Genomic DNA, 12,366 nt, shown 5'->3' on the forward strand with positions numbered 1-12,366 from the left:
GCACTTTTCTCCTTCCCCCAACTCTGGGTTCTGCTAGAACACAAAATTCTTATGTATTGTCTGTCTTGCTGTGTGTGGCCTTTTTTCGCAGGGGCATATAGTATCTCTGTTTAAAAAAAAAAAAATCTGCTCTTTGATATACTTTGGGTAATTTTCCTCAGTCAGTTGCATCCTAACAGAATCTTGTTTGAGATCTTTCTGATGAGTTCACCAGTTATATTTAAATATGAAGTTACCTCCTTAGCAGAATTTTTAAAGTCATATACCTGCTACTTATGCTTTATTTTAAAATGTTAATTCTGCTTTCTTTTGCTCAGATGGTGGCACTGTAGTGACTGTGTATAAACAAACTATTTAGCACAATCGAATAGCCATTGTCAGTAATTTGCCAAAGCATCATAATGATGTCCTGGTGAGAATTTGAGGCACCAGTGGTTGAAGAGATTTAAAAAAATGTTGCATCTTCCTAATGATGGAAGCTGCAAATTCTTAAAACTTACCTTGGAGGGGTGGTGTGGGGAAAACTGCTCAGCTTTTATATGTATTTTCTAATATAAAAATCAAGGGTAGCTGTCGTGGTGTGTTTCACATTAGTCTTCTGAAAGGACATTTGATGAGTCAGTCACTAAACCCCAAACCTTCACCGAAATGCAAAATATGGTTGAAAGGTTTGGCGGTGAATTAAGGCAGGTTGGTCTGAGGTGTGATTCTCCCAGGGTCCCAGATAGTAACAAATCACGTATGCTCGTAATATTCTATAGAGCATTTATTTTCAGAACAATATACTGATTTTAATCTTTGCTTGAGGGGTCGTTTCTTCGGCATATGCTAAATATTTTCCAAGTTATATGATATATAAAAAATACATTTTTGTAGATGGAAGCAGTGACTTTTAAGATTAAACCGAAGGCATTTTCTTGTTTTAGATTAATACTTGTTTGGGAAGTTCAGTAGCTTGGAGGATGTGTACTCAAATCAAGTGTTGTGCTAATCAAGGTTACTGATTTAGTGCCACTATTTTATTTTTATTTATTGATTTATTTCTTTGATCCCCCTATTTTAACATGGTCCGTGTTAAACATGATTTTTGGTTTAAGAATCAAATCTCGTATAATGTAGCTTTCAATGAAATAGTCAGATGGTAGCGGCCAGTTTTAAAAAGTCAATTATAGGAGTACTAGCATATCAGATACGGGCAAGTGGCAGTTCTCTTTTAATTCATTCGTAGTATGTCTTCAAATTTAGATTGCAGTAGCTTCTGAAGCATTTACTTTGTTGTATTTTTGGTGGCTTCTCAAGCTTTTAGTTTACTGTATTCTTTCTCATTCTGGGTAAAATTAAATTCGTGAGAATAAATATTTATTTGCCATGTCCAGCTTTTTCTTAACTTTTATATTTCATTTTACCCTCCTCCTAATCCTTTGAGGTAAGGTGAAGTTGGGGACGTTATCTCTGTTTTCAGATGGGCAAATATGGGCACACAGGATTCGAAAAATAAGCAAGAACTAATACTGAATTGTAAGACGCTTAGAACTAGACTTTGAAACTCTTATTTGATCTTAAATGTTTTGGAATGTTTGAAATACTAATAACAAATTACTGAGGGCTTGTCAGGAGTAGAATGAGCTCTTGGGATGTTTCCTTTTACTTGAAGACTTGAATGAGCGCCATCTGTTACTTCCTTTTTGAGACGAGTCACTTTGTATAATGTTTTATTTGTACACACTGGGTATGCTGGCTGTCTTGTGCCAAAGCCTTATAGACATTGAGAATTTTGGATTTAAAGGTCCAGATTCCCTTTCTACTGGAGGGATTAAACTTTGAATCCACTCGTTAATCTTAGATTCACTGACAATAATGGCCAAACATTTGTGCCTCCTGATTGGATGCAGCGAAGAAATACACAGAAACATGGGTGAAATATTCTTACGTTAAAAAAAAAAAAAAAAAAAGAGAGAGAGAGATTTGACTGGTTTCAATTTCAGTCTAACTTTGAATCACCAAAAATATAGACAATAGAAGAACAACTTTAACTGATGCCATGAAGGTACACCCAGTCAAGTCCAGAATATGAGGCATTCCACAGGACGTGAGATGCTGTTCTAGTCAGACAACGGCATGTTAAAAGGGAGGACGACTGTTAGGGACTACGACCTAAAGGGATAACAAACAAGCATATACTTAGAGTAAATTATTTGTGAGTCATGTCAATACTCCTTTGAAGCAGCATTAAGTATCTAGAAAAACCTTACTAGTTTTTTCAGGTGGCTTTTGGGGTCAGGCTTGGAATTGGGTCCCAGCTCCACTAGTGTCTAGTTGGTGATCTCTGAGCAGGTTTTACAACTTTTCTGAGTCTCATTTTCTTCATTTCTGACCTGAGGATGATGATCGCAGCCACCTCGTTGGGGTGCTATGAACAGTAATAGGATGATGTATGCTGAAGCCCTCAAAAATGTGTGGTACATATAAGTGCACACTACATTTTAGCTAGGACGTGAGCAACAAATTCACCTTCTCTTTTTTAAAAAAATTTTTTTTAAATTAAAAAAAATTTTTAAAAAAGATTTTATATATTTATTTGACAGAGAAAGAGAGAGCACAAGCAGGGGGAGCAGGAGAGGGAGAAGCAGGCTCCCCGCTGAGCAGGGAGCCCGATGGAGGGCTTGATCCCAGGACCATAGGATTGTGACCTGAACGTTTAACCGATTGGGCCACCCAGGCACCCCAAATTCACCTCCTCTTAACCTTACATTCCGGTGCTTGTCTCAGTTAGGTCCAACCTGGAGCCCAGAAAACGTTAGGTATTTCTCCAGGGGAAATTGAGTGTAAAGGGATACACAGGTGCTAGAGGACTGAAAGGGCACAAAGGGCATCCAGAGGTGGTGACTGCAGGGAATGGCTACCACTCTGAAGGCTGAGGGGTCAAACGAAGAGGTTGAGATTATCACATCTTCAAAACTTGGAGGGAGAGCCCTGAGTAGTTGAGACTCAGAGCAAGGGTTGTGGCTGGTGCCTGGGGTGGGAGAGAAGGGAGGTGATGAAGCTGGTTCTGGGAGTGCCCATGGCAGCTAGAGACTGAAACGTACTGCTGATAGGAACAGCTGATAAACGGGAAAGAGCCTGTCCTGTCTCCTCATTCCTGTCTTCCAGTCTCTGAAACAAACAGGCAACTGTGGGCAAAGGAGTGATACAGGGAACAGAGTCCTAGCATTGAAAAGTTGAAAGGTCTGGAACCACGAGCTTAATATTCACTCAGAGTTCTTCTCCTTTTTTTTTTTTTTTTTAAGTTTTCTTTTTTTTAATTCATTTGAGAGAGAGCATGAGCTGGGGGGAGGGGCAGAGGGAGGGGGAGAAGCAGGCTCCCCACTGAGCAGGGAGCCCGATGCGGGGCTCCATCCCCAGAACCCTGGGATCATGACCTGAGCCGAAGGCAGATGCTTAACTGACTGGGCCACCCAGGCGCCCTTCAGTCAGAGTTCTAACCCGGAAATGAAAATTCCTCCCCTGTTCTGCCAGTCAAGCCATTTTCTGTGAGGTCACTGAAGATGAAGCGGAATCTGGGACCATGGCAGAAACGCTGAATGGGATGGTCTGTGGCATTTTTATCAGATCTGTAGCTGGATTAATTATTTCATTCCACTGTGGTATTTTTTTATTTTATATTTGTCATTTTTATCAGATCTGTAGCTGGATTAATTATTTCATTCCACTGTGGTATTTTTTTATTTTATATTTGTATTCATGTCTTGTTAATATTTTCTTTATACCGCCGTGTACTGAATGATCAGAAGGGGATTCCTTTCGGGTGCTCTGTGTAGTGTATCTTACGTGCTGCAAGCAGGGGTTAAACAGTTTCTAACCGTGTAGTTTTGGACGATGTCAAAGTACTCAAGGACGCTGGATTGGCCAACTGTTTCACTACTTAAGTGTTTGTTTTCGGCAGATAAAAATATGAGGAAGCTAACTTTTTGAAGGACATGCTGCTGGACAATTCGGTGGTTTTGTTTTTCTCCAAGTATGTGGAATGTAGAAGGAGAATAGGAGAAATTGTTGCTTTTCTACCTCCCATCCCCTTGCCTGAGGTATTTGAAGAGAAGATTTTGGTGTGACCAGAATGATAGAAGGGTCACAAATCCTTAGCACACATGTTCACCTCCTTCAGTGTATCTGAGGACCCAGGTCTGCTGGCCAGCAGCATGTGTGCTAAGGATTTGAGGGGGTACCTTCTGCACAAACAACACAGAGTCCCATCAGTACACTTCACTTTCAGCACCTTTGAGAACATGGTTTCTTCTTACTCAGGGTCTTAGATGGGCCCCATTTCCTAAATTTAAGGAATGTCTTTCTGCATTTAACAAATATATTGCCAAGGCCTTAAGAAAGGACTTATCAAAGAAAGTTTTTCCTATTCTCATTGCGTTCATACTGCTCTCCAATCTAAATAATCAAAATTCCTAGTAAGTACTCACAGAAATGTCAGAAGGACTACCTTCTCTGAAAGAAACATTAAGACTCATTAGTTATGTAAATGTAATGTTCTAAAGGGTAAGTTAAGGTCTCATTTTGGGGTTGGACAATAAAAGTAGAGTGATGTTTCCCAGAGTTCACTGTCTGGGAGAATAGTCTGAGCTAGTGAGTCATCTTCGTCTGAGGGGGTTCTACATGACGAGGCCCTACATGACATCACCCAAGACCGAAGCCACCACATTTTCGCCCGCCTTCCCTCCCTCCTTCTTCCTTCCTTCCTTTCAAATTTTATTTATTTGAGAGTGAGAGAGCATGAGAGAGAGCATGAGCTGGGGGGAGGGACAGAGAGAGAGGGAGAAGCAGACTCCCCACCATCCCAGGACCCTGAGATCATGACCTGAGCTGAAGGCAGATGCTTAACCACCTGAGCCATCCAGGCGTCCCACCACTATATCTTTTAAGACAAAGATTTTGAATATGTGGTCTGACAAATATTTAGGAGGATTGCATACTTCGATATCACAGTCTGGGTAGAAAATCCAGAATGTATTTTGGCTTTACCTCAAGGATTGGCTATCCAATTTTTCCTGGACTTGACTGAGCTGGGAAGATAAGTATCTTGGGAAGAAACTCTGAAGAGATTTCCACAGTGTAAGATCTGTTTCTGCCATATGTGTAGTCTGGTGGGATTGAGTAGAGAAAGCAGAAGCTGTGTCATGGGCTAAATGCAGGGGGTAAAGGGAGTTTCTTTATAACTAAAGCATTCTCCATTTGCATCCAGCCTTCTGACATATATGAGTTGGTCTCTGGTTCTTGACATGGAAAGCAAGTAACCAGTGTACTAAAAATGAAAAACCAAAGTCGTAAGTTGGAAATAGCCACATAAAATACTGTTTGGTTTTCTTCTAAGAGCAGAGTTACCTTATGATTTCTTATTTTTTTCTTTTAAAGATTTATCCATTTTAGAGAAGGAGAGTGCACACAAGTGCATGAGTGGGGGGGAGGGGCAGAGGGTGAGCCTCTTCGAGCAGATTCTTTGCTGAGCTCAGAGCCTGACCTGTAGCCCAGTCCCATGACCCGTGAGATCACAGCCTGAGCCAAGACCAAGCAAGAGTCGGATGCTCAACCGACTGAGCCACTCAGGCGCTCCTTAATGATTTCATTTAAAGATCTTTTCGGTGCTTCTGTATGTGCTTGAAGCAATTTTTGGAAGTATGTCTTGTAGGAAATCTTAGGAGGCTCTTCTTTTGCAGGGCCATTGTATTGCCTTGACAGAACACTGTATTTAGTGTTTGGCTGGTGTGTTTTGAACCTAGCTCCTAGTAACCAGCTTAGAGAAAGTTGACTTCTAGGATATAGGGAAAGTTAGAACTTTCTTGGCTTCCTTTGTGATTAAAAAAAGTTTATTCCTTTGTAGTTTGGTGGTGGGGAGAGTTGTTAATAATAAGACATAGTAGGGGGTGGTAGCAGAACTTTCCTGTGAATTACATTCATGTTACTCCTGTCCATTTGAGAGATGCCCACATTTCAGACCGCAGTGAAAGACCTACTGTTATAATAAATAAGGTAGAAACCTCAGAAAATGCATATTTTGTGAGATGAAGCAAGTACTTAGAATGGAGAAATTATATTATCCACATTGCACTTTGAAGAATGCTTAATGGAGGTGAGTTGTAGAGGTCAGAAATATCCATAAGATCAGTAACAGTTTCATAAAGCTGGTAAACAATTTCTTTCCATATGGACTCTGAATGTAGTAAGAAAGATTGATTACAGGAGAAACACCCTGGCTGTGTTACTAGTAAGTAGAAATAGCAATATTGTTACGCTAGGCTCTGGCAGAAGGGAAAACCAAAGGCGTCTTCATTTAGAAAGAAATAAGGGGTAAGCAGGAAAGTAGTGGTGCCATGTTATCTAGTCTGGAAGGGGGAGAACAAAACTATAGCATAGTTACGTAGAATAGTTCATAGAGAGGCCTCATAGTAAGCCTTGGATGAATGTGTGCTGAGAATTAAGAAGACTGTTGGAGCCTGGGGGAGATGGGATGACTTCCCAGTAAAGAGATTTAGGCCAGGGCCATGGAGTCACTTAGGTGAAGCCCCTGGTGGATGTGTTCAGTGGCAGAAACTTATTCATCTTCGTCTGTCCAAGTGCTGATTACTGTTTGATGCTCTGGTCGGATGCTGCTTGGCCCATGGTGAATACATGAATTAATGATGAACAGAAGTTGGGTGAGACCAAACCATTTAAGTATAATTGACGATGAAAAGCTAACAAGATGAGGTACTCAAACAGAAAAAGACATCTCTAGACACACTGGGGTTGACATAAACCATGAACTGAATGAGAAGTCACGGGAGGCATTGATGTTGAATATTTCAATTAACCCATTTAAAGGTTGGCTTTCGCAGCAGGTATCTTAGGGTTGTAAATAAAGCAGTAGCAGATAAGCAGTGTTCTTGGTAGGTGATTTTCTGACTTTTCTCTTCAAGGAGCATGGTATAGCACAAGCCTGGCATAGGAATACAAATGCAGAGCTGTTTAAAGCTGACATAGGACCTTCTCTGCTGGGTCCCTCTTTGGCCCCTGGGGAAGTTTTGTGGGACTCTGAAAATCACTATGACATCAGTTGTTAGAGCTAGCTGATCTCTGCCAAATAAGTCTGGGACCACAGCAGGTGAGTTGAGGAGACCATTCCCACAGATAGGTGATCTTCCTTCACCATGACCTGACTCCGAGCACTGGCCCATAATTAGCTGACACTTACTGAGCACTTATGTGGTAGGCGCTGAATTAACCCATTTTATCTTCACAACAGTCCCATGTCCCCACTTTACAGATGAGGCAGCTGAGGTACAGAGAGGTGAAGTAACTTGCCCAGGGTCACGCAACTGGAAAGTGGTAGCGTTTCTGCTCTTAATCAGGTTACTCAAACAGAAAACTTCCCCCAAAGGTAAGTTTCTCTTTCTTATAATTACCATCATTTATTTGCTTTCAACATGCCTCTGAAACTTTGACAGTGAATCCGATAAAGAAAGGATTCTCCCCAGGTCTGAAGGAAATACATGGTTATGAGTGATGAATGGGGTTGAGCAGATGATTTGGCTAAGTTATTGGTAAACCCTTCCTTTTAGAGAACTGCGGACAATGGCGTTCGTTATGCATCACTGCTCTGGGATGGGTCGGAAGTGGCCTCATTAGAAATGATTCGGTGGAAGACACGCAGGGGAGTGAACACCAGGGTTATCCTATGACCTGTATAGAAACAGTGTATGAGGCAAGTGTTTCTGGTCCCAAGCTGCTACCTCCATGTGTTTGCAATGCCCATGCACCATGATCCTGGACTTATGTCCTGTGCTTCTGTTGTTCTTCTGAGATGGTTATCTCAAAGGTCTCTAGGCCCTTCATTTAAACCTTTTATTACAGAAACTATCAAACATAAAAATAGGCTAATATAATGATAGCCAGTTTCAACCATTATAAATATATGGTGAGCCAATCTTGTTGTGTTTATAGCTCTACTCTTACCCTTTTCCAGATTATTTTGAAGCAAATCCTAGACATCCTGTTCATTTCATTTAGTAAATAACTGCAGTATGTATCTCTCAAAGGTGGCGTCTGTGTATTAGTTAGCTAGGGCTGCTGTAACAAAATACCGCAAGGTTGGGGCTTGCGCAGCAGGAACTGTTGAATCTCCTAGTTCCGGAGGCTGGTGGTCTGATAGCAAGGTGTCAGTGCGTTTATATCCTCCTGAAGGCTGGGAGGGAAGCGTCTGTTGAAGACCTCTGTCTTCTGGTAGCTCCCTGGCTTGTGGCAGTGGCACTTCCAGTCTTCCTGTGCTGTTCTTGCTGTGTGTATGTCTGTGTCCAGATTTCTCCTTTTATAAGAACATCCATTCTGTTGCATTAGGATCCACCCTAATGACTTTTCTCTCTCTCTCTCTTTTTTTTTTTTTTTTTTTTGAGTAAGCACTGTGCTTAACGTGGGGCTTGAACTCATGACCCCGAGATGAAGAGTCACGTGCTCTACCAACTGAGCCAGCCAGGTGCCCCCTAATGACCTCATTTTAACTTGATCTCTGTAAAGACCTGATTACCAGGTATGGTTACAGTCTGAAGTACTGGGAGTTAACACTTCATCAAATAAATTTTGAGGACATACATTTCAGCCCATAACAGTCTCTTTCAAAAATTCACCACTGGGTGGCTCAGGTGGTTAAGCGTCTGACTCTTGAACTCTGCTCAGGCCTCCATCTCAGGGTTGTGAGTTCAAGCCCTACACTGGGCTCCATGCTGGGTGTGGAGCCTACTTATAAAAATAAGATTCACATATTAAATTGATAATAACTCAAATATCTAATCATTTGTATTTCCTTGATTATCTCAATGTATAAAAGGTTTTGTTTGAATCAGGATCTAAGCAAGATCTTTTTCAAGACATTTGATGAGTAGGACCCCCATCCCCCTTTTTGGTGCCGTGTGTTTGTTGAAGTTGGTTTATTCTGTAGAATATTCTACATTCTTACTTTACTGAACTCCGACCCTTGTGGACGTGCATTAGATAGAAGTTCAGTTTTTTGTTTGGACAAAACAAAGTAATAGGTGGTTATGCATTCTTCCATTATGGGGTGCATAATGTCTCTCTGTATGATGTGAAAAGCCATTGATCATTGCTTAGATTCGTAATTGTGTGGTTGTAGGATGGTAATATTTTAATTCTACAATTTCTTCTTTCATTAATTGGGATGCATTTGTAAACTTGTTCTCATCAGTTATTCAATCACCCTGAGGTAAAGTCTGTGTAAGAGAGGAAAAGTGCTGAATCTTTCATTTTCTGCCTTATAAATATGGGTGCCTTGGCATCCTACAAGGATGACCACTGAGGGTTTCATTTTTACCAATGAGTTTTTATGTATATAATTATGAGCTCCTGGGTTTTCACATCTTTGGGTTTCAAAGTTACTGGAATCATTCATATTAATACTGAAATTATTCTAATCCTGAGAGGCTTATGGAAACTGCCAGGGTCCTTTTCACGCTACCTCAGTAGTTGAGATCTTCCTTGATTTGGAGTTCAAGAAGTCCCAGGTTCATCTTGTATGTTTTCTGCTCCAAAGACTGGCATCAGCCCTTTCTCTCAGGAGCCTGGCTCTTTGGGAAATGGGGTTGAGAGATCACAGAGTGCTTATGCCCCTCTTGGGACCAAATCCATTGGCCTTTTCTTGGTTGTTCATTTTGTTTACAGCAGTTATGTCCTTAGTTCCTCTGCCTGACGGTTTTAGTTGTGGCCACTCTTCTGTGCCCTGACATGTGCTTTTCCATTCCTAAATGTGAACAATCCTCTGTTATTCACTCCTTTGTTTTTTCTCTTAGAAATTCCACTTGTTGCTGTCTGTTTTTTGCTTCTTGCTTGGAAGCAAATGTTCCCTGGCATATTCTTTGAATTTAAGGTGTCCAAAACAGAGTTTCTTTCCCTCTCAACTCATTTCTTTGCTTTCCCTGTGAATTTTAATAATGCTTAGGTCACATGGGCTTGGCCTTGAGGTTACCTTTGATTCTCTCTCTTGTTTGCTTTTTGGCCATAGGACACTAGGTGTCCTGTCCCCCCCCTCACCATCTCCCCTTCCACCATGCTTCCTTTGGTGTGTTTTCCTGTACCTGTGGCCAGCATCCTGTAGAAGATTCAGTCATAAGTCAACTGTTTTAAGCATCTTACATTGTGTAAACGGAGAAAACAGAATGTGGGCACAACTACCCTCTGAGGGCTGACCATGAGGGCTCCTGCTTTGTGTTCTCAAGCTTTAAAACTATCTTTAGAAGGGCCAGAGCACTAATTTTAGGATTCTGTGTTAGTGCCAAGTTGTGAAATTGCTCTTTCAGTTTCATAATCTGCAAATGAGTCCTGTAACTCTTCAGATGAAAACAATTGGTCTTTTCTGTTCGAGTTATATTAAACTACCAACAACCACAAACAGGTCGTTCATGGTTATAAACAGGAAAGGTTGTAAAGAGAGTCTTTGGTTTCCGTACTATTCACTTGCAGTCCTGGCAGATCCAAGAAGAAATAATTAGTAAAAAAATCTCTTTCATTTGTGTTTCAGGCAGAGCTTTCTAGAGGATTCCCATACTGCTTCACAGTTCAAATTGGCGATTTAGGAATAAGTGTGCTCCTATGAATAAAGACTGAGAGGAAAGGAAGTTAACTCCTTAGGGTGGGAAATAAGACAATAGTTATGCAGACTTTCATGCCTCAATCAGTAGAGCCTGTGACTCTTGATCTCAGGGTCGTGAGTTGGAACCTCGTGTTGGGAGTAGAGTTTACTTTAAAAAAAAAAAAATAGATCATACGCACTGGATGTCGAATGAGGTTTGAGAGTTAACCTATAAATTATGGGACATTTGTATATCTAACTTTTGTTTTTTTTTAATACAGTGAGCAATACATAGCACCTGTGAAAACTTAAAGGAGAAAATGAGCTGAGTATTTCAAAATGTTAAAGACGTTTAGAATGTTTAATTTACTCATGTAAACCATTTAAGATGATGTGAAATGGGACAGGCCCTGAAGACGAAAAGCCAAACACTAACAGTGGTGGTAGGCTTGTTATTTTTGTACTTTATTCAGAGGATTGCATGTTTTCACCATTGAATTCCTTTATCTTGTTTGTAAGGGCATTTAACTTAAATACTTTGTTTAGAAGCTCAGAGTGAGTATATTGTAGGGATGAATATGGGGCTTTTTTTTTTTTTTTCCCAAAGTAGGCTCCATGCCCAGCATAGGGCTTGAACTCATGACCTTGTGATCAAGAGTCACGTGCTCTCCTGACTGAGCCAGCCAGGTGCCCCTCATTTGATAGGGAACCAAAATATTTATAAGTCCCTGAGTCTGAGAAGAAAAAAGAGGGAAATATATCTGATTTTAAAGAAGAAAATAAACTTGTGAAGATTGATGGTCAGGAAAGCTTATAGTATTCTGTTGGGTAAAGTAATTATTAGACAAAAAATCTCCTTTAACATCCTTTGAAATAGACGAGTATTGAAATCCCTTGAAGGTGGCATGTCATTCAGATACACTGGGGGCTCCTAGATTGTTCGTCCTGGAAAAGGGAATCTTTGGACCCCAGCAAGAGAGCATGTGACAAAGGCTGGGGGCAGGAGTGGGAGAAGACGTTAGTCTCACCGACTTTATGACTCTCTTGTTCTTGATGTCTTCCTGCCCATTCAGTCATTAATAATAAAATGTAGGACTAAATTTGTTTGAAAACAACATTAAAACTGATCTTTTTCTGGCATTACAGTTCTTTGAATTTTAACATGTATGTATTTGTGTGACACAGTTGCAGTCAGGATATAGGATCTGTCATGCCAAAAGACACCTTCATGATACTCTTGTGTAGTCCTGTTCCCCTCACCTACCTCTAACAACTAATGATTTTTGTGTCCTATGGTAAATGTGTTTATGAAAAACTGACAATCTGATCTGCACAGTGCCTGTACCGTTTTTGCTTCCCCACCAGTAATGGGTGACTGATCCAGTTGGTCACCATCCTTACCAGCATTTGTTACTGTCAATATTTTTTTATCGTAGCTAGTCTAATATATGTGTAGTGGTATCTCATTCGGGTTTATTTACATTTCTCTGTTGGGTAATGATGTTGAGCATCTTTTCGTGTACCTAATTACCTTCTGCATATTCTCTTTGAAGTGTCTGGTTAGTCTTCTGCTATTTAATTGGGTTGTTTTCTTACCACTGGTTTTCACAGTTCCTCGTATATTTTGGATACAAATCCTTAGTCAAATATGTGATGTTTAGATATTTTCTCCTAGTGAGTGACGGACTGTCTTTCCATTCTCTCACAATTGCTTTATCAACAATAGTTTAAGTAAACTTTAGTGAAGT

General features: G+C 40.6%; 1 protein-coding gene across 1 annotated transcript in view; it reads left to right on the forward strand.

Moving 5' to 3' along the window:
* Positions 1-12,366, forward strand: part of IGF2BP3 (insulin like growth factor 2 mRNA binding protein 3) — a 144,031-nt gene that overhangs the window by 46,765 nt on the left and 84,900 nt on the right. The window lies entirely within an intron of this gene.

The sequence above is a fragment of the Ursus americanus genome, chromosome 3, assembly GCF_024610735.1.
Source record: "Ursus americanus isolate L20-20 chromosome 3, mUrsAme1.1.p, whole genome shotgun sequence".
NCBI classification, from domain to species: Eukaryota; Metazoa; Chordata; class Mammalia; order Carnivora; family Ursidae; genus Ursus; species Ursus americanus.